Genomic DNA, 25,589 nt, shown 5'->3' with positions numbered 1-25,589 from the left:
TTTCAGCAAGTTGCAATCATGAAATACAGAAAGAAACAGTTTTTCATAAACAAGGTCTAAATCATGTTTGAGTCACTCTGTAAGTACCATTTTGATGTACAGTTTAAACTCGATGAAAGGAACACTGTTGACACTTTTCAGAAAGTTGCAATCATGAAATACAGAAATAAACAGTTTTTCATAAACAAGGTCTAAATCATGTTTGATGCACTCTGTAAGTACCATTTTGCTGTACTGTTTAAACTCGATGAACGGAACACTGTTGACACTTCAGCAAGTTGCAATCATGAAATACAGAAATGAACAGTTTTTCATAATCAAGGTCTAAATCATGTTTCATGCACTCTGTTTTTACCATTTTGCTGTACTGCTTAATCGAGATGATAGGAACACTGTTGACACTTTTTAGCAAGTTGAAATGATGAAATACAGAAATAAACAGTTTTTCATAAACAAGGTCTATATCATGTTTGAGTCACTCTGTAAGTACCATTTTGCTGTACTGTTTAAACTCGATGAAAGGAACACTGTTGACACTTTTCAGCAAGTTGCAATCATGAAATACCGAAATAAACAGATTTTCATAAACAAGATCTAAATCATGTTTGAGTCACTCTGTAAGTACCATTTTGCTGTACTGTTTAAACGCGATGAAAGGAACACTGTTGACACTTTTCAGCAAGTTGCAATCATGAAATACAGAAATAAACAGATTTTCATAAACAAGATCTAAATCATGTTTGAGTCACTCTGTAAGTACCATTTTGCTGTACTGTTTAAACGTAATGAAAGGAACACTGTTGACACTTTTCAACAAGTTGCAATCATGAAATACAGAAATAAACAGTTTTTCATAAACAAGGTCTAAATCATGTTTGAGTCACTCTGTAAGTACCATTTTGATGTACTGTTTAAACTCGATAAAAGGAACACTGTTGACAATTTTCAGAAAGTTGTAATCATGAAATACAGAAATAAACAGTTTTTCATAAACAAGGTCTAAATCATGTTTGATGCACTCTGTAAGTACCATATTGCTGTACTGTTTAAACTCGATGAATGGAACACTGTTGACACTTCAGCAAGTTGCAATCACGAAATACAGAAATAAACCGTTTTTCATAATCAAGTTCTAAATCATGTTTCATGAACTCTGTAAGTACCATTTTGCTGTACTGTTTAAACGCGATGAAAGGAACACTGTTGACACTTTTCAGCAAGTTGCAATCATGAAATACAGAAATAAACAGATTTTCATAAACAAGATCTAAATCATGTTTGAGTCACTCTGTAAGTACCATTTTGCTGTACTGTTTAAACGCAATGAAAGGAACACTGTTGACACTTTTCAGCAAGTTGCAATCATGAAATACAGAAATAAACAGTTTTTCATAAACAAGGTCTAAATCATGTTTGAGTCACTCTGTAAGTACCATTTTGATGGACTGTTTAAACTCGATAAAAGGAACACTGTTGACAATTTTCAGAAAGTTAAAATCATGAAATACAGAAATAAACAGTTTTTCATAAACAAGGTCTAAATCATGTTTGATGCACTCTGTAAGTACCATATTGCTGTACTGTTTAAACTCGATGAATGGAACACTGTTGACACTTCAGCAAGTTGCAATCACGAAATACAGAAATAAACCGTTTTTCATAATCAAGTTCTAAATCATGTTTCATTAACTCTGTAAGTACCATTTTGCTGTACTGTTTAAACGCGATGAAAGGAACACTGTTGACACTTTTCAGCAAGTTGCAATCATGAAATACAGAAATAAACAGTTTTTCATAAACAAGGTCTAAATCATGTTTGATGCACTCTGTTTTTACCATATTGCTGTACTGTTTAAACTTGATGAAAGGAACACTGTTGACACTTTTCAGCAAGTTGCAATCATGAAATACAGAAATAAACAGATTTTCATAAACAAGATCTAAATCATGTTTGAGTCACTCTGTAAGTACCATTTTGCTGTACTGTTTAAACTTGATGAAAGGAACACTGTTGACACTTTTCAGCAAGTTGCAATCATGAAATACCGAAATAAACAGATTTTCATAAACAAGATCTAAATCATGTTTGAGTCACTCTGTAAGTACCATTTTGCTGTACTGTTTAAACGCGATGAAAGGAACACTGTTGACACTTTTCAGCAAGTTGCAATCATGAAATACAGAAATAAACAGATTTTCATAAACAAGATCTAAATCATGTTTGAGTCACTCTGTAAGTACCATTTTGCTGTACTGTTTAAACGCAATGAAAGGAACACTGTTGACACTTTTCAGCAAGTTGCAATCATGAAATACAGAAATAAACAGTTTTTCATAAACAAGGTCTAAATCATGTTTGAGTCACTCTGTAAGTACCATTTTGATGTACTGTTTAAACTCGATAAAAGGAACACTGTTGACAATTTTCAGAAAGTTGTAATCATGAAATACAGAAATAAACAGTTTTTCATGAACAAGGTCTAAATCATGTTTGATGCACTCTGTAAGTACCATATTGCTGTACTGTTTAAACTCGATGAATGGAACACTGTTGACACTTCAGCAAGTTGCAATCACGAAATACAGAAATAAACCGTTTTTCATAATCAAGTTCTAAATCATGTTTCATGAACTCTGTAAGTACCATTTTGCTGTACTGTTTAAACGCGATGAAAGGAACACTGTTGACACTTTTCAGCAAGTTGCAATCATGAAATACAGAAAGAAACAGTTTTTCATAAACAAGGTCTAAATCATGTTTGAGTCACTCTGTAAGTACCATTTTGATGTACTGTTTAAACTCGATAAAAGGAACACTGTTGACAATTTTCAGAAAGTTGTAATCATGAAATACAGAAATAAACAGTTTTTCATAAACAAGGTCTAAATCATGTTTGATGCACTCTGTAAGTACCATATTGCTGTACTGTTTAAACTCGATGAATGGAACACTGTTGACACTTCAGCAAGTTGCAATCACGAAATACAGAAATAAACCGTTTTTCATAATCAAGTTCTAAATCATGTTTCATGAACTCTGTAAGTACCATTTTGCTGTACTGTTTAAACGCGATGAAAGGAACACTGTTGACACTTTTCAGCAAGTTGCAATCATGAAATACAGAAAGAAACAGTTTTTCATAAACAAGGTCTAAATCATGTTTGATGCACTCTGTAAGTACCATTTTGCTGTACTGTTTAAACTCGATGAACGGAACACTGTTGACACTTCAGCAAGTTGCAATCATGAAATACAGAAATGAACAGTTTTTCATAATCAAGGTCTAAATCATGTTTCATGCACTCTGTTTTTACCATATTGCTGTACTGTTTAAACTTGATGAAAGGAACACTGTTGACACTTTTCAGCAAGTTGCAATCATGAAATACCGAAATAAACAGATTTTCATAAACAAGATCTAAATCATGTTTGAGTCACTCTGTAAGTACCATATTGCTGTACTGTTTAAACTTGATGAAAGGAACACTGTTGACACTTTTCAGCAAGTTGCAATCATGAAATACCGAAATAAACAGATTTTCATAAACAAGATCTAAATCATGTTTGAGTCACTCTGTAAGTACCATTTTGCTGTACTGTTTAAACGCGATGAAAGGAACACTGTTGACACTTTTCAGCAAGTTGCAATCATGAAATACAGAAATAAACAGATTTTCATAAACAAGATCTAAATCATGTTTGAGTCACTCTGTAAGTACCATTTTGATGTACTGTTTAAACTCGATAAAAGGAACACTGTTGACAATTTTCAGAAAGTTGTAATCATGAAATACAGAAATAAACAGTTTTTCATAAACAAGGTCTAAATCATGTTTGATGCACTCTGTAAGTACCATATTGCTGTACTGTTTAAACTCGATGAATGGAACACTGTTGACACTTCAGCAAGTTGCAATCACGAAATACAGAAATAAACCGTTTTTCATAATCAAGTTCTAAATCATGTTTCATGAACTCTGTAAGTACCATTTTTCTGTACTGTTTAAACGCGATGAAAAGAACACTGTTGACACTTTTCAGCAAGTTGCAATCATGAAATACAGAAAGAAACAGTTTTTCATAAACAAGGTCTAAATCATGTTTGAGTCACTCTGTAAGTACCATTTTGATGTACTGTTTAAACTCGATAAAAGGAACACTGTTGACAATTTTCAGAAAGTTGTAATCATGAAATACAGAAATAAACAGTTTTTCATAAACAAGGTCTAAATCATGTTTGATGCACTCTGTAAGTACCATATTGCTGTACTGTTTAAACTCGATGAATGGAACACTGTTGACACTTCAGCAAGTTGCAATCACGAAATACAGAAATAAACCGTTTTTCATAATCAAGTTCTAAATCATGTTTCATGAACTCTGTAAGTACCATTTTGCTGTACTGTTTAAACGCGATGAAAGGAACACTGTTGACACTTTTCAGCAAGTTGCAATCATGAAATACAGAAAGAAACAGTTTTTCATAAACAAGGTCTAAATCATGTTTGAGTCACTCTGTAAGTACCATTTTGATGTACGGTTTAAACTCGATGAAAGGAACACTGTTGACACTTTTCAGAAAGTTGCAATCATGAAATACAGAAATAAACAGTTTTTCATAAACAAGGTCTAAATCATGTTTGATGCACTCTGTAAGTACCATTTTGCTGTACTGTTTAAACTCGATGAACGGAACACTGTTGACACTTCAGCAAGTTGCAATCATGAAATACAGAAATGAACAGTTTTTCATAATCAAGGTCTAAATCATGTTTCATGCACTCTGTTTTTACCATATTGCTGTACTGTTTAAACTTGATGAAAGGAACACTGTTGACACTTTTCAGCAAGTTGCAATCATGAAATACCGAAATAAACAGATTTTCATAAACAAGATCTAAATCATGTTTGAGTCACTCTGTAAGTACCATTTTGCTGTACTGTTTAAACTTGATGAAAGGAACACTGTTGACACTTTTCAGCAAGTTGCAATCATGAAATACCGAAATAAACAGATTTTCATAAACAAGATCTAAATCATGTTTGAGTCACTCTGTAAGTACCATTTTGCTGTACTGTTTAAACGCGATGAAAGGAACACTGTTGACACTTTTCAGCAAGTTGCAATCATGAAATACAGAAATAAACAGATTTTCATAAACAAGATCTAAATCATGTTTGAGTCACTCTGTAAGTACCATTTTGCTGTACTGTTTAAACGCAATGAAAGGAACACTGTTGACACTTTTCAGCAAGTTGCAATCATGAAATACAGAAATAAACAGTTTTTCATAAACAAGGTCTAAATCATGTTTGAGTCACTCTGTAAGTACCATTTTGATGTACTGTTTAAACTCGATAAAAGGAACACTGTTGACAATTTTCAGAAAGTTGTAATCATGAAATACAGAAATAAACAGTTTTTCATGAACAAGGTCTAAATCATGTTTGATGCACTCTGTAAGTACCATATTGCTGTACTGTTTAAACTCGATGAATGGAACACTGTTGACACTTCAGCAAGTTGCAATCACGAAATACAGAAATAAACCGTTTTTCATAATCAAGTTCTAAATCATGTTTCATGAACTCTGTAAGTACCATTTTGCTGTACTGTTTAAACGCGATGAAAGGAACACTGTTGACACTTTTCAGCAAGTTGCAATCATGAAATACAGAAAGAAACAGTTTTTCATAAACAAGGTCTAAATCATGTTTGAGTCACTCTGTAAGTACCATTTTGATGTACTGTTTAAACTCGATAAAAGGAACACTGTTGACAATTTTCAGAAAGTTGTAATCATGAAATACAGAAATAAACAGTTTTTCATAAACAAGGTCTAAATCATGTTTGATGCACTCTGTAAGTACCATATTGCTGTACTGTTTAAACTCGATGAATGGAACACTGTTGACACTTCAGCAAGTTGCAATCACGAAATACAGAAATAAACCGTTTTTCATAATCAAGTTCTAAATCATGTTTCATGAACTCTGTAAGTACCATTTTGCTGTACTGTTTAAACGCGATGAAAGGAACACTGTTGACACTTTTCAGCAAGTTGCAATCATGAAATACAGAAAGAAACAGTTTTTCATAAACAAGGTCTAAATCATGTTTGATGCACTCTGTAAGTACCATTTTGCTGTACTGTTTAAACTCGATGAACGGAACACTGTTGACACTTCAGCAAGTTGCAATCATGAAATACAGAAATGAACAGTTTTTCATAATCAAGGTCTAAATCATGTTTCATGCACTCTGTTTTTACCATATTGCTGTACTGTTTAAACTTGATGAAAGGAACACTGTTGACACTTTTCAGCAAGTTGCAATCATGAAATACCGAAATAAACAGATTTTCATAAACAAGATCTAAATCATGTTTGAGTCACTCTGTAAGTACCATATTGCTGTACTGTTTAAACTTGATGAAAGGAACACTGTTGACACTTTTCAGCAAGTTGCAATCATGAAATACCGAAATAAACAGATTTTCATAAACAAGATCTAAATCATGTTTGAGTCACTCTGTAAGTACCATTTTGCTGAACTGTTTAAACGCGATGAAAGGAACACTGTTGACACTTTTCAGCAAGTTGCAATCATGAAATACAGAAATAAACAGATTTTCATAAACAAGATCTAAATCATGTTTGAGTCACTCTGTAAGTACCATTTTGCTGTACTGTTTAAACGCAATGAAAGGAACACTGTTGACACTTTTCAGCAAGTTGCAATCATGAAATACAGAAATAAACAGTTTTTCATAAACAAGGTCTAAATCATGTTTGAGTCACTCTGTAAGTACCATTTTGATGTACTGTTTAAACTCGATAAAAGGAACACTGTTGACAATTTTCAGAAAGTTGTAATCATGAAATACAGAAATAAACAGTTTTTCATAAACAAGGTCTAAATCATGTTTGATGCACTCTGTAAGTACCATATTGCTGTACTGTTTAAACTCGATGAATGGAACACTGTTGACACTTCAGCAAGTTGCAATCACGAAATACAGAAATAAACCGTTTTTCATAATCAAGTTCTAAATCATGTTTCATGAACTCTGTAAGTACCATTTTGCTGTACTGTTTAAACGCGATGAAAGGAACACTGTTGACACTTTTCAGCAAGTTGCAATCATGAAATACAGAAAGAAACAGTTTTTCATAAACAAGGTCTAAATCATGTTTGAGTCACTCTGTAAGTACCATTTTGATGTACAGTTTAAACTCGATGAAAGGAACACTGTTGACACTTTTCAGAAAGTTGCAATCATGAAATACAGAAATAAACAGTTTTTCATAAACAAGGTCTAAATCATGTTTGATGCACTCTGTAAGTACCATTTTGCTGTACTGTTTAAACTCGATGAACGGAACACTGTTGACACTTCAGCAAGTTGCAATCATGAAATACAGAAATGAACAGTTTTTCATAATCAAGGTCTAAATCATGTTTCATGCACTCTGTTTTTACCATATTGCTGTACTGTTTAAACTTGATGAAAGGAACACTGTTGACACTTTTCAGCAAGTTGCAATCATGAAATACCGAAATAAACAGATTTTCATAAACAAGATCTAAATCATGTTTGAGTCACTCTGTAAGTACCATATTGCTGTACTGTTTAAACTTGATGAAAGGAACACTGTTGACACTTTTCAGCAAGTTGCAATCATGAAATACCGAAATAAACAGATTTTCATAAACAAGATCTAAATCATGTTTGAGTCACTCTGTAAGTACCATTTTGCTGTACTGTTTAAACGCGATGAAAGGAACACTGTTGACACTTTTCAGCAAGTTGCAATCATGAAATACAGAAATAAACAGTTTTTCATATACAAGGTCTAAATCATGTTTGAGTCACTCTGTAAGTACCATATTGCTGTACTGTTTAAACTCGATGAAAGGAACACTGTTGACAATTTTCAGAAAGTTGTAATCATGAAATACAGAAATAAACAGTTTTTCATAAACAAGGTCTAAATCATGTTTGATGCACTCTGTAAGTACCATATTGCTGTACTGTTTAAACTCGATGAATGGAACACTGTTGACACTTCAGCAAGTTGCAATCACGAAATACAGAAATAAACCGTTTTTCATAATCAAGTTCTAAATCATGTTTCATGAACTCTGTAAGTACCATTTTGCTGTACTGTTTAAACGCGATGAAAGGAACACTGTTGACACTTTTCAGCAAGTTGCAATCATGAAATACAGAAAGAAACAGTTTTTCATAAACAAGGTCTAAATCATGTTTGAGTCACTCTGTAAGTACCATTTTGATGTACTGTTTAAACTCGATAAAAGGAACACTGTTGACAATTTTCAGAAAGTTGTAATCATGAAATACAGAAATAAACAGTTTTTCATAAACAAGGTCTAAATCATGTTTGATGCACTCTGTAAGTACCATATTGCTGTACTGTTTAAACTCGATGAATGGAACACTGTTGACACTTCAGCAAGTTGCAATCACGAAATACAGAAATAAACCGTTTTTCATAATCAAGTTCTAAATCATGTTTCATGAACTCTGTAAGTACCATTTTGCTGTACTGTTTAAACGCGATGAAAGGAACACTGTTGACACTTTTCAGCAAGTTGCAATCATGAAATACAGAAAGAAACAGTTTTTCATAAACAAGGTCTAAATCATGTTTGAGTCACTCTGTAAGTACCATTTTGATGTACAGTTTAAACTCGATGAAAGGAACACTGTTGACACTTTTCAGAAAGTTGCAATCATGAAATACAGAAATAAACAGTTTTTCATAAACAAGGTCTAAATCATGTTTGATGCACTCTGTAAGTACCATTTTGCTGTACTGTTTAAACTCGATGAACGGAACACTGTTGACACTTCAGCAAGTTGCAATCATGAAATACAGAAATGAACAGTTTTTCATAATCAAGGTCTAAATCATGTTTCATGCACTCTGTTTTTACCATTTTGCTGTACTGCTTAATCGAGATGATAGGAACACTGTTGACACTTTTTAGCAAGTTGAAATGATGAAATACAGAAATAAACAGTTTTTCATAAACAAGGTCTATATCATGTTTGAGTCACTCTGTAAGTACCATTTTGCTGTACTGTTTAAACTCGATGAAAGGAACACTGTTGACACTTTTCAGCAAGTTGCAATCATGAAATACCGAAATAAACAGATTTTCATAAACAAGATCTAAATCATGTTTGAGTCACTCTGTAAGTACCATTTTGCTGTACTGTTTAAACGCGATGAAAGGAACACTGTTGACACTTTTCAGCAAGTTGCAATCATGAAATACAGAAATAAACAGATTTTCATAAACAAGATCTAAATCATGTTTGAGTCACTCTGTAAGTACCATTTTGCTGTACTGTTTAAACGTAATGAAAGGAACACTGTTGACACTTTTCAACAAGTTGCAATCATGAAATACAGAAATAAACAGTTTTTCATAAACAAGGTCTAAATCATGTTTGAGTCACTCTGTAAGTACCATTTTGATGTACTGTTTAAACTCGATAAAAGGAACACTGTTGACAATTTTCAGAAAGTTGTAATCATGAAATACAGAAATAAACAGTTTTTCATAAACAAGGTCTAAATCATGTTTGATGCACTCTGTAAGTACCATATTGCTGTACTGTTTAAACTCGATGAATGGAACACTGTTGACACTTCAGCAAGTTGCAATCACGAAATACAGAAATAAACCGTTTTTCATAATCAAGTTCTAAATCATGTTTCATGAACTCTGTAAGTACCATTTTGCTGTACTGTTTAAACGCGATGAAAGGAACACTGTTGACACTTTTCAGCAAGTTGCAATCATGAAATACAGAAATAAACAGATTTTCATAAACAAGATCTAAATCATGTTTGAGTCACTCTGTAAGTACCATTTTGCTGTACTGTTTAAACGCAATGAAAGGAACACTGTTGACACTTTTCAGCAAGTTGCAATCATGAAATACAGAAATAAACAGTTTTTCATAAACAAGGTCTAAATCATGTTTGAGTCACTCTGTAAGTACCATTTTGATGGACTGTTTAAACTCGATAAAAGGAACACTGTTGACAATTTTCAGAAAGTTAAAATCATGAAATACAGAAATAAACAGTTTTTCATAAACAAGGTCTAAATCATGTTTGATGCACTCTGTAAGTACCATATTGCTGTACTGTTTAAACTCGATGAATGGAACACTGTTGACACTTCAGCAAGTTGCAATCACGAAATACAGAAATAAACCGTTTTTCATAATCAAGTTCTAAATCATGTTTCATTAACTCTGTAAGTACCATTTTGCTGTACTGTTTAAACGCGATGAAAGGAACACTGTTGACACTTTTCAGCAAGTTGCAATCATGAAATACAGAAATAAACAGTTTTTCATAAACAAGGTCTAAATCATGTTTGATGCACTCTGTAAGTACCATTTTGCTGTACTGTTTAAACTTGATGAAAGGAACACTGTTGACACTTTTCAGCAAGTTGCAATCATGAAATACAGAAATAAACAGTTTTTCATAAACAAGATCTAAATCATGTTTGAGTCACTCTGTAAGTACCATTTTGCTGTACTGTTTAAACGCGATGAAAGGAACACTGTTGACACTTTTCAGCAAGTTGCAATCATGAAATACAGAAATAAACAGATTTTCATAAACAAGATCTAAATCATGTTTGAGTCACTCTGTAAGTACCATTTTGCTGTACTGTTTAAACGCAATGAAAGGAACACTGTTGACACTTTTCAGCAAGTTGCAATCATGAAATACAGAAATAAACAGTTTTTCATAAACAAGGTCTAAATCATGTTTGAGTCACTCTGTAAGTACCATTTTGATGTACTGTTTAAACTCGATAAAAGGAACACTGTTGACAATTTTCAGAAAGTTGTAATCATGAAATACAGAAATAAACAGTTTTTCATAAACAAGGTCTAAATCATGTTTGATGCACTCTGTAAGTACCATATTGCTGTACTGTTTAAACTCGATGAATGGAACACTGTTGACACTTCAGCAAGTTGCAATCACGAAATACAGAAATAAACCGTTTTTCATAATCAAGTTCTAAATCATGTTTCATGAACTCTGTAAGTCCCATTTTTGCAGTACTGCTTCATCCAGATGATAGGAACATTGTTGACATTTTTCTGCAAGTTGCAATCATGAAATACAGAAATAAACAGTTTTTCATAAACAAGGTCTAAATCATGTTTGATGCACTCTGTAAGTACCATTTTGCTGTACTGTTTAAACTCGATGAATGGAACACTGTTGACACTTCAGCAAGTTGCAATCATGAAATACAGAAATAAACAGTTTTTCATAAACAAGGTCTAAATCATGTTTCATGCACTCTGTAAGTACCATTTTTGCTGTACTGCTTAATCGAGATGATAGGAACACTGTTGACACTTTAGCAAGTTGAAATGATGAAATACAGAAATAAACAGTTTTTCATAAACAAGGTCTAAATCATGTTTGAGTCACTCTGTAAGTACCATTTTGCTGTACTGTTTAAACTCGATGAAAGGAACACTGTTGACAATTTTCAGAAAGTTGCAATCATGAAATACAGAAATAAACAGTTTTTCATAAACAAGGTCTAAATCATGTTTGATGCACTCTGTAAGTACCATATTGCTGTACTGTTTAAACTTGATGAAAGGAACACTGTTGACACTTTCAGCAAGTTGCAATCATGAAATACCGAAATATACAGATTTTCATAAACAAGATCTAAATCATGTTTGAGTCACTCTGTAAGTACCATTTTGCTGTACTGTTTAAACGCGATGAAAGGAACACTGTTGACACTTTTCAGAAAGTTGTAATCATGAAATACAGAAATAAACAGTTTTTCATAAACAAGGTCTAAATCATGTTTGATGCACTCTGTAAGTACCATATTGCTGTACTGTTTAAACTCGATGAATGGAACACTGTTGACACTTCAGCAAGTTGCAATCACGAAATACAGAAATAAACCGTTTTTCATAATCAAGTTCTAAATCATGTTTCATGAACTCTGTAAGTCCCATTTTTGCAGTACTGCTTCATCCAGATGATAGGAACATTGTTGACATTTTTCTGCAAGTTGCAATCATGAAATACAGAAATAAACAGTTTTTCATAAACAAGGTCTAAATCATGTTTGATGCACTCTGTAAGTACCATTTTGCTGTACTGTTTAAACTCGATGAATGGAACACTGTTGACACTTCAGCAAGTTGCAATCATGAAATACAGAAATAAACAGTTTTTCATAAACAAGGTCTAAATCATGTTTCATGCACTCTGTAAGTACCATTTTTGCTGTACTGCTTAATCGAGATGATAGGAACACTGTTGACACTTCAGCAAGTTGAAATTATGAAATACAGAAATAAACAGTTTTTCATAAACAAGGTCTAAATCATGTTTGAATCACTCTGTAAGTACCATTTTGCTGTACTGTTTAAACTCGATGAAAGGAACACTGTTGACAATTTTCAGAAAGTTGCAATCATGAAATACAGAAATAAACAGTTTTTCATAAACAAGGTCTAAATCATGTTTGATGCACTCTGTAAGTACCATATTGCTGTACTGTTTAAACTTGATGAAAGGAACACTGTTGACACTTTCAGCAAGTTGCAATCATGAAATACCGAAATATACAGATTTTCATAAACAAGATCTAAATCATGTTTGAGTCACTCTGTAAGTACCATTTTGCTGTACTGTTTAAACGCGATGAAAGGAACACTGTTGACACTTTTCAGCAAGTTGCAATCATGAAATACAGAAATAAACAGATTTTCATAAACAAGTTCTAAATCATGTTTCATGAACTCTGTTTTTACCATTTTGCTGTACTGCTTAATCGAGATGATAGGAACACTGTTGACACTTTTTAGCAAGTTGAAATGATGAAATACAGAAATAAACAGTTTTTCAAAAACAAGGTCTATATCATGTTTTAGTCACTCTGTAAGTACCATTTTGCTGTACTGTTTAAACTCGATGAAAGGAACACTGTTGACACTTTTCAGCAAGTTGCAATCATGAAATACAGAAATAAACAGTTTTTCATAAACAAGGTCTAAATCATGTTTGATGCACTCTGTAAGTACCATATTGCTGTACTGTTTAAACTTGATGAAAGGAACACTGTTGACACTTTTCAGCAAGTTGCAATCATGAAATACCGAAATAAACAGATTTTCATAAACAAGATCTAAATCATGTTTGAGTCACTCTGTAAGTACCATATTGCTGTACTGTTTAAACTTGATGAAAGGAACACTGTTGACACTTTTCAGCAAGTTGCAATCATGAAATACCGAAATAAACAGATTTTCATAAACAAGATCTAAATCATGTTTGAGTCACTCTGTAAGTACCATTTTGCTGTACTGTTTAAACGCGATGAAAGGAACACTGTTGACACTTTTCAGCAAGTTGCAATCATGAAATACAGAAATAAACAGATTTTCATAAACAAGATCTAAATCATGTTTGAGTCACTCTGTAAGTACCATTTTGCTGTACTGTTTAAACGCAATGAAAGGAACACTGTTGACACTTCAGCAAGTTGCAATCACGAAATACAGAAATAAACCGTTTTTCATAATTAAGTTCTAAATCATGTTTCATGAACTCTGTAAGTCCCATTTTTGCAGTACTGCTTCATCCAGATGATAGGAACATTGTTGACATTTTTCTGCAAGTTGCAATCATGAAATACAGAAATAAAACGTTTTTCATAAACAAGGTCTAAATCATGTTTCATGCACTCTGTAAGTACCATTTTTGCTGTACTGCTTAATCGAGATGATAGGAACACTGTTGACACTTTAGCAAGTTGAAATGATGAAATACAGAAATAAACCGTTTTTCATAAACAAGGTCTAAATCATGTTTGATGCACTCTGTAAGTACCATATTGCTGTACTGTTTAAACTTGATGAAAGGAACACTGTTGACACTTTCAGCAAGTTGCAATCATGAAATACCGAAATATACAGATTTTCATAAACAAGATCTAAATCATGTTTGAGTCACTCTGTAAGTACCATTTTGCTGTACTGTTTAAACGCGATGAAAGGAACACTGTTGACACTTTTCAGCAAGTTGCAATCATGAAATACAGAAATAAACAGATTTTCATAAACAAGTTCTAAATCATGTTTCATGAACTCTGTAAGTCCCATTTTTGCAGTACTGCTTCATCCAGATGATAGGAACATTGTTGACACTTTTCAGCAAGTTGCAATCATGAAATACAGAAATAAACAGTTTTTCATAAACAAGGTCTAAATCATGTATGATGCACTCTGTAAGTACCATTTTGCTGTACTGTTTAAACTCGATGAACGGAACACTGTTGACACTTTTCAGCAAGTTGCAATCATGAAATACCGAAATATACAGATTTTCATAAACAAGGTCTAAATCATGTTTGATGCACTCTGTAAGTACCATATTGCTGTACTGTTTAAACTCGATGAATGGAACACTGTTGACAGTTCAGCAAGTTGCAATCACGAAATACAGAAATAAACCGTTTTTCATAATCAAGGTCTAAATCATGTTTCATGCACTCTGTAAGTACCATTTTTGCTGTACTGCTTAATCGAGATGATAGGAACACTGTTGACACTTTAGCAAGTTGAAATGATGAAATACAGAAATAAACCGTTTTTCATAAACAAGGTCTAAATCATGTTTGATGCACTCTGTAAGTACCATATTGCTGTACTGTTTAAACTTGATGAAAGGAACACTGTTGACACTTTCAGCAAGTTGCAATCATGAAATACCGAAATATACAGATTTTCATAAACAAGATCTAAATCATGTTTGAGTCACTCTGTAAGTACCATTTTGCTGTACTGTTTAAACGCGATGAAAGGAACACTGTTGACACTTTTCAGCAAGTTGCAATCATGAAATACAGAAATAAACAGATTTTCATAAACAAGTTCTAAATCATGTTTCATGAACTCTGTAAGTCCCATTTTTGCAGTACTGCTTCATCCAGATGATAGGAACATTGTTGACACTTTTCAGCAAGTTGCAATCATGAAATACAGAAATAAACAGTTTTTCATAAACAAGGTCTAAATCATGTATGATGCACTCTGTAAGTACCATTTTGCTGTACTGTTTAAACTCGATGAACGGAACACTGTTGACACTTTTCAGCAAGTTGCAATCATGAAATACCGAAATATACAGATTTTCATAAACAAGGTCTAAATCATGTTTGATGCACTCTGTAAGTACCATATTGCTGTACTGTTTAAACTCGATGAATGGAACACTGTTGACAGTTCAGCAAGTTGCAATCACGAAATACAGAAATAAACCGTTTTTCATAATCAAGGTCTAAATCATGTTTCATGCACTCTGTAAGTACCATTTTTGCTGTACTGCTTAATCGAGATGATAGGAACACTGTTGACACTTTAGCAAGTTGAAATGATGAAATACAGAAATAAACAGTTTTTCATAAACAAGGTCTAAATCATGTTTGAGTCACTCTGTAAGTACCATTTTGCTGTACTGTTTAAACTCGATGAAAGGAACACTGTTGACAATTTTCAGAAAGTTGCAATCATGAAATACAGAAATAAACAGTTTTTCATAAACAAGGTCTAAATCATGTTTGATGCACTCTGTAAGTACCATATTGCTGTACTGTTTAAACTTGATGAAAGGAACACTGTTGACACTTTCAGCAAGTTGCAATCATGAAATACCGAAATATACAGATTTTCATAAACAAGATCTAAATCATGTTTGAGTCACTCTGTAAGTACCATTTTGCTGTGCTGTTTAAACGCGATGAAAGGAACACTGTTGACACTTTTCAGCAAGTAGCAATCATGAAATACAGAAATAAACAGATTTTCATAAACAAGTTCTAAATCATGTTTCATGAACTCTGTAAGTCCCATTTTTGCAGTACTGCTTCATCCAGATGATAGGAACATTGTTGACACTTTTCAGCAAGTTGCAATCATGAAATACAGAAATAAACAGTTTTTCATAAACAAGGTCTAAATCATGTATGATGCACTCTGTAAGTACCATTTTGCTGTACTGTTTAAACTCGATGAACGGAACACTGTTGACACTTCAGCAAGTTGCAATCATGAAATACAGAAATAAACAGATTTTCATAAACAAGATCTAAATCATGTTTGAGTCACTCTGTAAGTACCATTTTGCTGTACTGTTTAAACGCGATGAAAGGAACACTGTTGACACTTTTCAGCAAGTTGCAATCATGAAATACAGAAATAAACAGTTTTTCATAAACAAGGTCTAAATCATGTTTGATGCACTCTGTAAGTACCATATTGCTGTACTGTTTAAACTCGATGAATGGAACACTGTTGACAGTTCAGCAAGTTGCAATCACGAAATACAGAAATAAACCGTTTTTCATAATCAAGGTCTAAATCATGTTTCATGCACTCTGTAAGTACCATTTTTGCTGTACTGCTTAATCGAGATGATAGGAACACTGTTGACACTTTAGCAAGTTGAAATGATGAAGTACAGAAATAAACAGTTTTTCATAAACAAGGTCTAAATCATGTTTGAGTCACTCTGTAAGTACCATTTTGCTGTACTGTTTAAACTCGATGAAAGGAACACTGTTGACAATTTTCAGAAAGTTGCAATCATGAAATACAGAAATAAACAGTTTTTCATAAACAAGGTCTAAATCATGTTTGATGCACTCTGTAAGTACCATATTGCTGTACTGTTTAAACTTGATGAAAGGAACACTGTTGACACTTTCAGCAAGTTGCAATCATGAAATACCGAAATATACAGATTTTCATAAACAAGATCTAAATCATGTTTGAGTCACTCTGTAAGTACCATTTTGCTGTACTGTTTAAACGCGATGAAAGGAACACTGTTGACACTTTTCAGCAAGTTGCAATCATGAAATACAGAAATAAACAGATTTTCATAAACAAGTTCTAAATCATGTTTCATGAACTCTGTAAGTCCCATTTTTGCAGTACTGCTTCATCCAGATGATAGGAACATTGTTGACACTTTTCAGCAAGTTGCAATCATGAAATACAGAAATAAACAGTTTTTCATAAACAAGGTCTAAATCATGTATGATGCACTCTGTAAGTACCATTTTGCTGTACTGTTTAAACTCGATGAACGGAACACTGTTGACACTTTTCAGCAAGTTGCAATCATGAAATACAGAAATAAACAGTTTTTCATAAACAAGGTCTAAATCATGTTTGATGCACTCTGTAAGTACCATATTGCTGTACTGTTTAAACTTGATGAAAGGAACACTGTTGACACTTTTCAGCAAGTTGCAATCATGAAATACCGAAATAAACAGATTTTCATAAACAAGATCTAAATCATGTTTGAGTCACTCTGTAAGTACCATATTGCTGTACTGTTTAAACTTGATGAAAGGAACACTGTTGACACTTTTCAGCAAGTTGCAATCATGAAATACCGAAATAAACAGATTTTCATAAACAAGATCTAAATCATGTTTGAGTCACTCTGTAAGTACCATTTTGCTGTACTGTTTAAACGCGATGAAAGGAACACTGTTGACACTTTTCAGCAAGTTGCAATCATGAAATACAGAAATAAACAGATTTTCATAAACAAGATCTAAATCATGTTTGAGTCACTCTGTAAGTACCATTTTGCTGTACTGTTTAAACGCAATGAAAGGAACACTGTTGACACTTCAGCAAGTTGCAATCACGAAATACAGAAATAAACCGTTTTTCATAATTAAGTTCTAAATCATGTTTCATGAACTCTGTAAGTCCCATTTTTGCAGTACTGCTTCATCCAGATGATAGGAACATTGTTGACATTTTTCTGCAAGTTGCAATCATGAAATACAGAAATAAAACGTTTTTCATAAACAAGGTCTAAATCATGTTTCATGCACTCTGTAAGTACCATTTTTGCTGTACTGCTTAATCGAGATGATAGGAACACTGTTGACACTTTAGCAAGTTGAAATGATGAAATACAGAAATAAACCGTTTTTCATAAACAAGGTCTAAATCATGTTTGATGCACTCTGTAAGTACCATATTGCTGTACTGTTTAAACTTGATGAAAGGAACACTGTTGACACTTTCAGCAAGTTGCAATCATGAAATACCGAAATATACAGATTTTCATAAACAAGATCTAAATCATGTTTGAGTCACTCTGTAAGTACCATTTTGCTGTACTGTTTAAACGCGATGAAAGGAACACTGTTGACACTTTTCAGCAAGTTGCAATCATGAAATACAGAAATAAACAGATTTTCATAAACAAGTTCTAAATCATGTTTCATGAACTCTGTAAGTCCCATTTTTGCAGTACTGCTTCATCCAGATGATAGGAACATTGTTGACACTTTTCAGCAAGTTGCAATCATGAAATACAGAAATAAACAGTTTTTCATAAACAAGGTCTAAATCATGTATGATGCACTCTGTAAGTACCATTTTGCTGTACTGTTTAAACTCGATGAACGGAACACTGTTGACACTTTTCAGCAAGTTGCAATCATGAAATACCGAAATATACAGATTTTCATAAACAAGGTCTAAATCATGTTTGATGCACTCTGTAAGTACCATATTGCTGTACTGTTTAAACTCGATGAATGGAACACTGTTGACAGTTCAGCAAGTTGCAATCACGAAATACAGAAATAAACAGTTTTTCATAATCAAGGTCTAAATCATGTTTCATGCACTCTGTAAGTACCATTTTTGCTGTACTGCTTAATCGAGATGATAGGAACACTGTTGACACTTTTTAGCAAGTTGAAATGATGAAATACAGAAATAAACAGTTTTTCAAAAACAAGGTCTATATCATGTTTTAGTCACTCTGTAAGTACCATTTTGCTGTACTGTTTAAACTCGATGAAAGGAACACTGTTGACACTTTTCAGCAAGTTGCAATCATGAAATACAGAAATAAACAGTTTTTCATAAACAAGGTCTAAATCATGTTTGATGCACTCTGTAAGTACCATATTGCTGTACTGTTTAAACTTGATGAAAGGAACACTGTTGACACTTTTCAGCAAGTTGCAATCATGAAATACCGAAATAAACAGATTTTCATAAACAAGATCTAAATCATGTTTGAGTCACTCTGTAAGTACCATATTGCTGTACTGTTTAAACTTGATGAAAGGAACACTGTTGACACTTTTCAGCAAGTTGCAATCATGAAATACCGAAATAAACAGATTTTCATAAACAAGATCTAAATCATGTTTGAGTCACTCTGTAAGTACCATTTTGCTGTACTGTTTAAACGCGATGAAAGGAACACTGTTGACACTTTTCAGCAAGTTGCAATCATGAAATACAGAAATAAACAGATTTTCATAAACAAGATCTAAATCATGTTTGAGTCACTCTGTAAGTACCATTTTGCTGTACTGTTTAAACGCAATGAAAGGAACACTGTTGACACTTCAGCAAGTTGCAATCACGAAATACAGAAATAAACCGTTTTTCATAATTAAGTTCTAAATCATGTTTCATGAACTCTGTAAGTCCCATTTTTGCAGTACTGCTTCATCCAGATGATAGGAACATTGTTGACATTTTTCTGCAAGTTGCAATCATGAAATACAGAAATAAAACGTTTTTCATAAACAAGGTCTAAATCATGTTTCATGCACTCTGTAAGTACCATTTTTGCTGTACTGCTTAATCGAGATGATAGGAACACTGTTGACACTTTAGCAAGTTGAAATGATGAAATACAGAAATAAACCGTTTTTCATAAACAAGGTCTAAATCATGTTTGATGCACTCTGTAAGTACCATATTGCTGTACTGTTTAAACTTGATGAAAGGAACACTGTTGACACTTTCAGCAAGTTGCAATCATGAAATACCGAAATATACAGATTTTCATAAACAAGATCTAAATCATGTTTGAGTCACTCTGTAAGTACCATTTTGCTGTACTGTTTAAACGCGATGAAAGGAACACTGTTGACACTTTTCAGCAAGTTGCAATCATGAAATACAGAAATAAACAGATTTTCATAAACAAGTTCTAAATCATGTTTCATGAACTCTGTAAGTCCCATTTTTGCAGTACTGCTTCATCCAGATGATAGGAACATTGTTGACACTTTTCAGCAAGTTGCAATCATGAAATACAGAAATAAACAGTTTTTCATAAACAAGGTCTAAATCATGTATGATGCACTCTGTAAGTACCATTTTGCTGTACTGTTTAAACTCGATGAACGGAACACTGTTGACACTTTTCAGCAAGTTGCAATCATGAAATACCGAAATATACAGATTTTCATAAACAAGGTCTAAATCATGTTTGATGCACTCTGTAAGTACCATATTGCTGTACTGTTTAAACTCGATGAATGGAACACTGTTGACAGTTCAGCAAGTTGCAATCACGAAATACAGAAATAAACCGTTTTTCATAATCAAGGTCTAAATCATGTTTCATGCACTCTGTAAGTACCATTTTTGCTGTACTGCTTAATCGAGATGATAGGAACACTGTTGACACTTTAGCAAGTTGAAATGATGAAATACAGAAATAAACCGTTTTTCATAAACAAGGTCTAAATCATGTTTGATGCACTCTGTAAGTACCATATTGCTGTACTGTTTAAACTTGATGAAAGGAACACTGTTGACACTTTCAGCAAGTTGCAATCATGAAATACCGAAATATACAGATTTTCATAAACAAGATCTAAATCATGTTTGAGTCACTCTGTAAGTACCATTTTGCTGTACTGTTTAAACGCGATGAAAGGAACACTGTTGACACTTTTCAGCAAGTTGCAATCATGAAATACAGAAATAAACAGATTTTCATAAACAAGTTCTAAATCATGTTTCATGAACTCTGTAAGTCCCATTTTTGCAGTACTGCTTCATCCAGATGATAGGAACATTGTTGACACTTTTCAGCAAGTTGCAATCATGAAATACAGAAATAAACAGTTTTTCATAAACAAGGTCTAAATCATGTATGATGCACTCTGTAAGTACCATTTTGCTGTACTGTTTAAACTCGATGAACGGAACACTGTTGACACTTTTCAGCAAGTTGCAATCACGAAATACAGAAATAAACCGTTTTTCATAATCAAGGTCTAAATCATGTTTCATGCACTCTGTAAGTACCATTTTTGCTGTACTGCTTAATCGAGATGATAGGAACACTGTTGACACTTTTTAGCAAGTTGAAATGATGAAATACAGAAATAAACAGTTTTTCAAAAACAAGGTCTATATCATGTTTTAGTCACTCTGTAAGTACCATTTTGCTGTACTGTTTAAACTCGATGAAAGGAACACTGTTGACACTTTTCAGCAAGTTGCAATCATGAAATACAGAAATAAACAGTTTTTCATAAACAAGGTCTAAATCATGTTTGATGCACTCTGTAAGTACCATATTGCTGTACTGTTTAAACTTGATGAAAGGAACACTGTTGACACTTTTCAGCAAGTTGCAATCATGAAATACCGAAATAAACAGATTTTCATAAACAAGATCTAAATCATGTTTGAGTCACTCTGTAAGTACCATATTGCTGTACTGTTTAAACTTGATGAAAGGAACACTGTTGACACTTTTCAGCAAGTTGCAATCATGAAATACCGAAATAAACAGATTTTCATAAACAAGATCTAAATCATGTTTGAGTCACTCTGTAAGTACCATTTTGCTGTACTGTTTAAACGCGATGAAAGGAACACTGTTGACACTTTTCAGCAAGTTGCAATCATGAAATACAGAAATAAACAGATTTTCATAAACAAGATCTAAATCATGTTTGAGTCACTCTGTAAGTACCATTTTGCTGTACTGTTTAAACGCAATGAAAGGAACACTGTTGACACTTCAGCAAGTTGCAATCACGAAATACAGAAATAAACCGTTTTTCATAATTAAGTTCTAAATCATGTTTCATGAACTCTGTAAGTCCCATTTTTGCAGTACTGCTTCATCCAGATGATAGGAACATTGTTGACATTTTTCTGCAAGTTGCAATCATGAAATACAGAAATAAAACGTTTTTCATAAACAAGGTCTAAATCATGTTTCATGCACTCTGTAAGTACCATTTTTGCTGTACTGCTTAATCGAGATGATAGGAACACTGTTGACACTTTAGCAAGTTGAAATGATGAAATACAGAAATAAACCGTTTTTCATAAACAAGGTCTAAATCATGTTTGATGCACTCTGTAAGTACCATATTGCTGTACTGTTTAAACTTGATGAAAGGAACACTGTTGACACTTTCAGCAAGTTGCAATCATGAAATACCGAAATATACAGATTTTCATAAACAAGATCTAAATCATGTTTGAGTCACTCTGTAAGTACCATTTTGCTGTACTGTTTAAACGCGATGAAAGGAACACTGTTGACACTTTTCAGCAAGTTGCAATCATGAAATACAGAAATAAACAGATTTTCATAAACAAGTTCTAAATCATGTTTCATGAACTCTGTAAGTCCCATTTTTGCAGTACTGCTTCATCCAGATGATAGGAACATTGTTGACACTTTTCAGCAAGTTGCAATCATGAAATACAGAAATAAACAGTTTTTCATAAACAAGGTCTAAATCATGTATGATGCACTCTGTAAGTACCATTTTGCTGTACTGTTTAAACTCGATGAACGGAACACTGTTGACACTTTTCAGCAAGTTGCAATCATGAAATACCGAAATATACAGATTTTCATAAACAAGGTCTAAATCATGTTTGATGCACTCTGTAAGTACCATATTGCTGTACTGTTTAAACTCGATGAATGGAACACTGTTGACAGTTCAGCAAGTTGCAATCACGAAATACAGAAATAAACCGTTTTTCATAATCAAGGTCTAAATCATGTTTCATGCACTCTGTAAGTACCATTTTTGCTGTACTGCTTAATCGAGATGATAGGAACACTGTTGACACTTTAGCAAGTTGAAATGATGAAATACAGAAATAAACCGTTTTTCATAAACAAGGTCTAAATCATGTTTGATGCACTCTGTAAGTACCATATTGCTGTACTGTTTAAACTTGATGAAAGGAACACTGTTGACACTTTCAGCAAGTTGCAATCATGAAATACCGAAATATACAGATTTTCATAAACAAGATCTAAATCATGTTTGAGTCACTCTGTAAGTACCATTTTGCTGTACTGTTTAAACGCGATGAAAGGAACACTGTTGACACTTTTCAGCAAGTTGCAATCATGAAATACAGAAATAAACAGATTTTCATAAACAAGTTCTAAATCATGTTTCATGAACTCTGTAAGTCCCATTTTTGCAGTACTGCTTCATCCAGATGATAGGAACATTGTTGACACTTTTCAGCAAGTTGCAATCATGAAATACAGAAATAAACAGTTTTTCATAAACAAGGTCTAAATCATGTATGATGCACTCTGTAAGTACCATTTTGCTGTACTGTTTAAACTCGATGAACGGAACACTGTTGACACTTTTCAGCAAGTTGCAATCATGAAATACCGAAATATACAGATTTTCATAAACAAGGTCTAAATCATGTTTGATGCACTCTGTAAGTACCATATTGCTGTACTGTTTAAACTCGATGAATGGAACACTGTTGACAGTTCAGCAAGTTGCAATCACGAAATACAGAAATAAACCGTTTTTCATAATCAAGGTCTAAATCATGTTTCATGCACTCTGTAAGTACCATTTTTGCTGTACTGCTTAATCGAGATGATAGGAACACTGTTGACACTTTAGCAAGTTGAAATGATGAAATACAGAAATAAACAGTTTTTCATAAACAAGGTCTAAATCATGTTTGAGTCACTCTGTAAGTACCATTTTGCTGTACTGTTTAAACTCGATGAAAGGAACACTGTTGACAATTTTCAGAAAGTTGCAATCATGAAATACAGAAATAAACAGTTTTTCATAAACAAGGTCTAAATCATGTTTGATGCACTCTGTAAGTACCATATTGCTGTACTGTTTAAACTTGATGAAAGGAACACTGTTGACACTTTCAGCAAGTTGCAATCATGAAATACCGAAATATACAGATTTTCATAAACAAGATCTAAATCATGTTTGAGTCACTCTGTAAGTACCATTTTGCTGTGCTGTTTAAACGCGATGAAAGGAACACTGTTGACACTTTTCAGCAAGTTGCAATCATGAAATACAGAAATAAACAGATTTTCATAAACAAGATCTAAATCATGTTTGAGTCACTCTGTAAGTACCATTTTGCTGTACTGTTTAAACGCAATGAAAGGAACACTGTTGACACTTCAGCAAGTTGCAATCACGAAATACAGAAATAAACCGTTTTTCATAATTAAGTTCTAAATCATGTTTCATGAACTCTGTAAGTCCCATTTTTGCAGTACTGCTTCATCCAGATGATAGGAACATTGTTGACATTTTTCTGCAAGTTGCAATCATGAAATACAGAAATAAAACGTTTTTCATAAACAAGGTCTAAATCATGTTTCATGCACTCTGTAAGTACCATTTTTGCTGTACTGCTTAATCGAGATGATAGGAACACTGTTGACACTTTAGCAAGTTGAAATGATGAAATACAGAAATAAACCGTTTTTCATAAACAAGGTCTAAATCATGTTTGATGCACTCTGTAAGTACCATATTGCTGTACTGTTTAAACTTGATGAAAGGAACACTGTTGACACTTTCAGCAAGTTGCAATCATGAAATACCGAAATATACAGATTTTCATAAACAAGATCTAAATCATGTTTGAGTCACTCTGTAAGTACCATTTTGCTGTACTGTTTAAACGCGATGAAAGGAACACTGTTGACACTTTTCAGCAAGTTGCAATCATGAAATACAGAAATAAACAGATTTTCATAAACAAGTTCTAAATCATGTTTCATGAACTCTGTAAGTCCCATTTTTGCAGTACTGCTTCATCCAGATGATAGGAACATTGTTGACACTTTTCAGCAAGTTGCAATCATGAAATACAGAAATAAACAGTTTTTCATAAACAAGGTCTAAATCATGTATGATGCACTCTGTAAGTACCATTTTGCTGTACTGTTTAAACTCGATGAACGGAACACTGTTGACACTTTTCAGCAAGTTGCAATCATGAAATACCGAAATATACAGATTTTCATAAACAAGGTCTAAATCATGTTTGATGCACTCTGTAAGTACCATATTGCTGTACTGTTTAAACTCGATGAATGGAACACTGTTGACAGTTCAGCAAGTTGCAATCACGAAATACAGAAATAAACAGTTTTTCATAATCAAGGTCTAAATCATGTTTCATGCACTCTGTAAGTACCATTTTTGCTGTACTGCTTAATCGAGATGATAGGAACACTGTTGACACTTTTTAGCAAGTTGAAATGATGAAATACAGAAATAAACAGTTTTTCAAAAACAAGGTCTATATCATGTTTTAGTCACTCTGTAAGTACCATTTTGCTGTACTGTTTAAACTCGATGAAAGGAACACTGTTGACACTTTTCAGCAAGTTGCAATCA

The sequence above is a fragment of the Salmo salar genome, chromosome 28 (assembly GCF_965601325.2).
Source record: "Salmo salar chromosome 28, fSalSal1, whole genome shotgun sequence".
Lineage (NCBI taxonomy): Eukaryota > Metazoa > Chordata > Actinopteri > Salmoniformes > Salmonidae > Salmo > Salmo salar.
Note: the sequence above shows the minus strand (reverse complement) of the source record.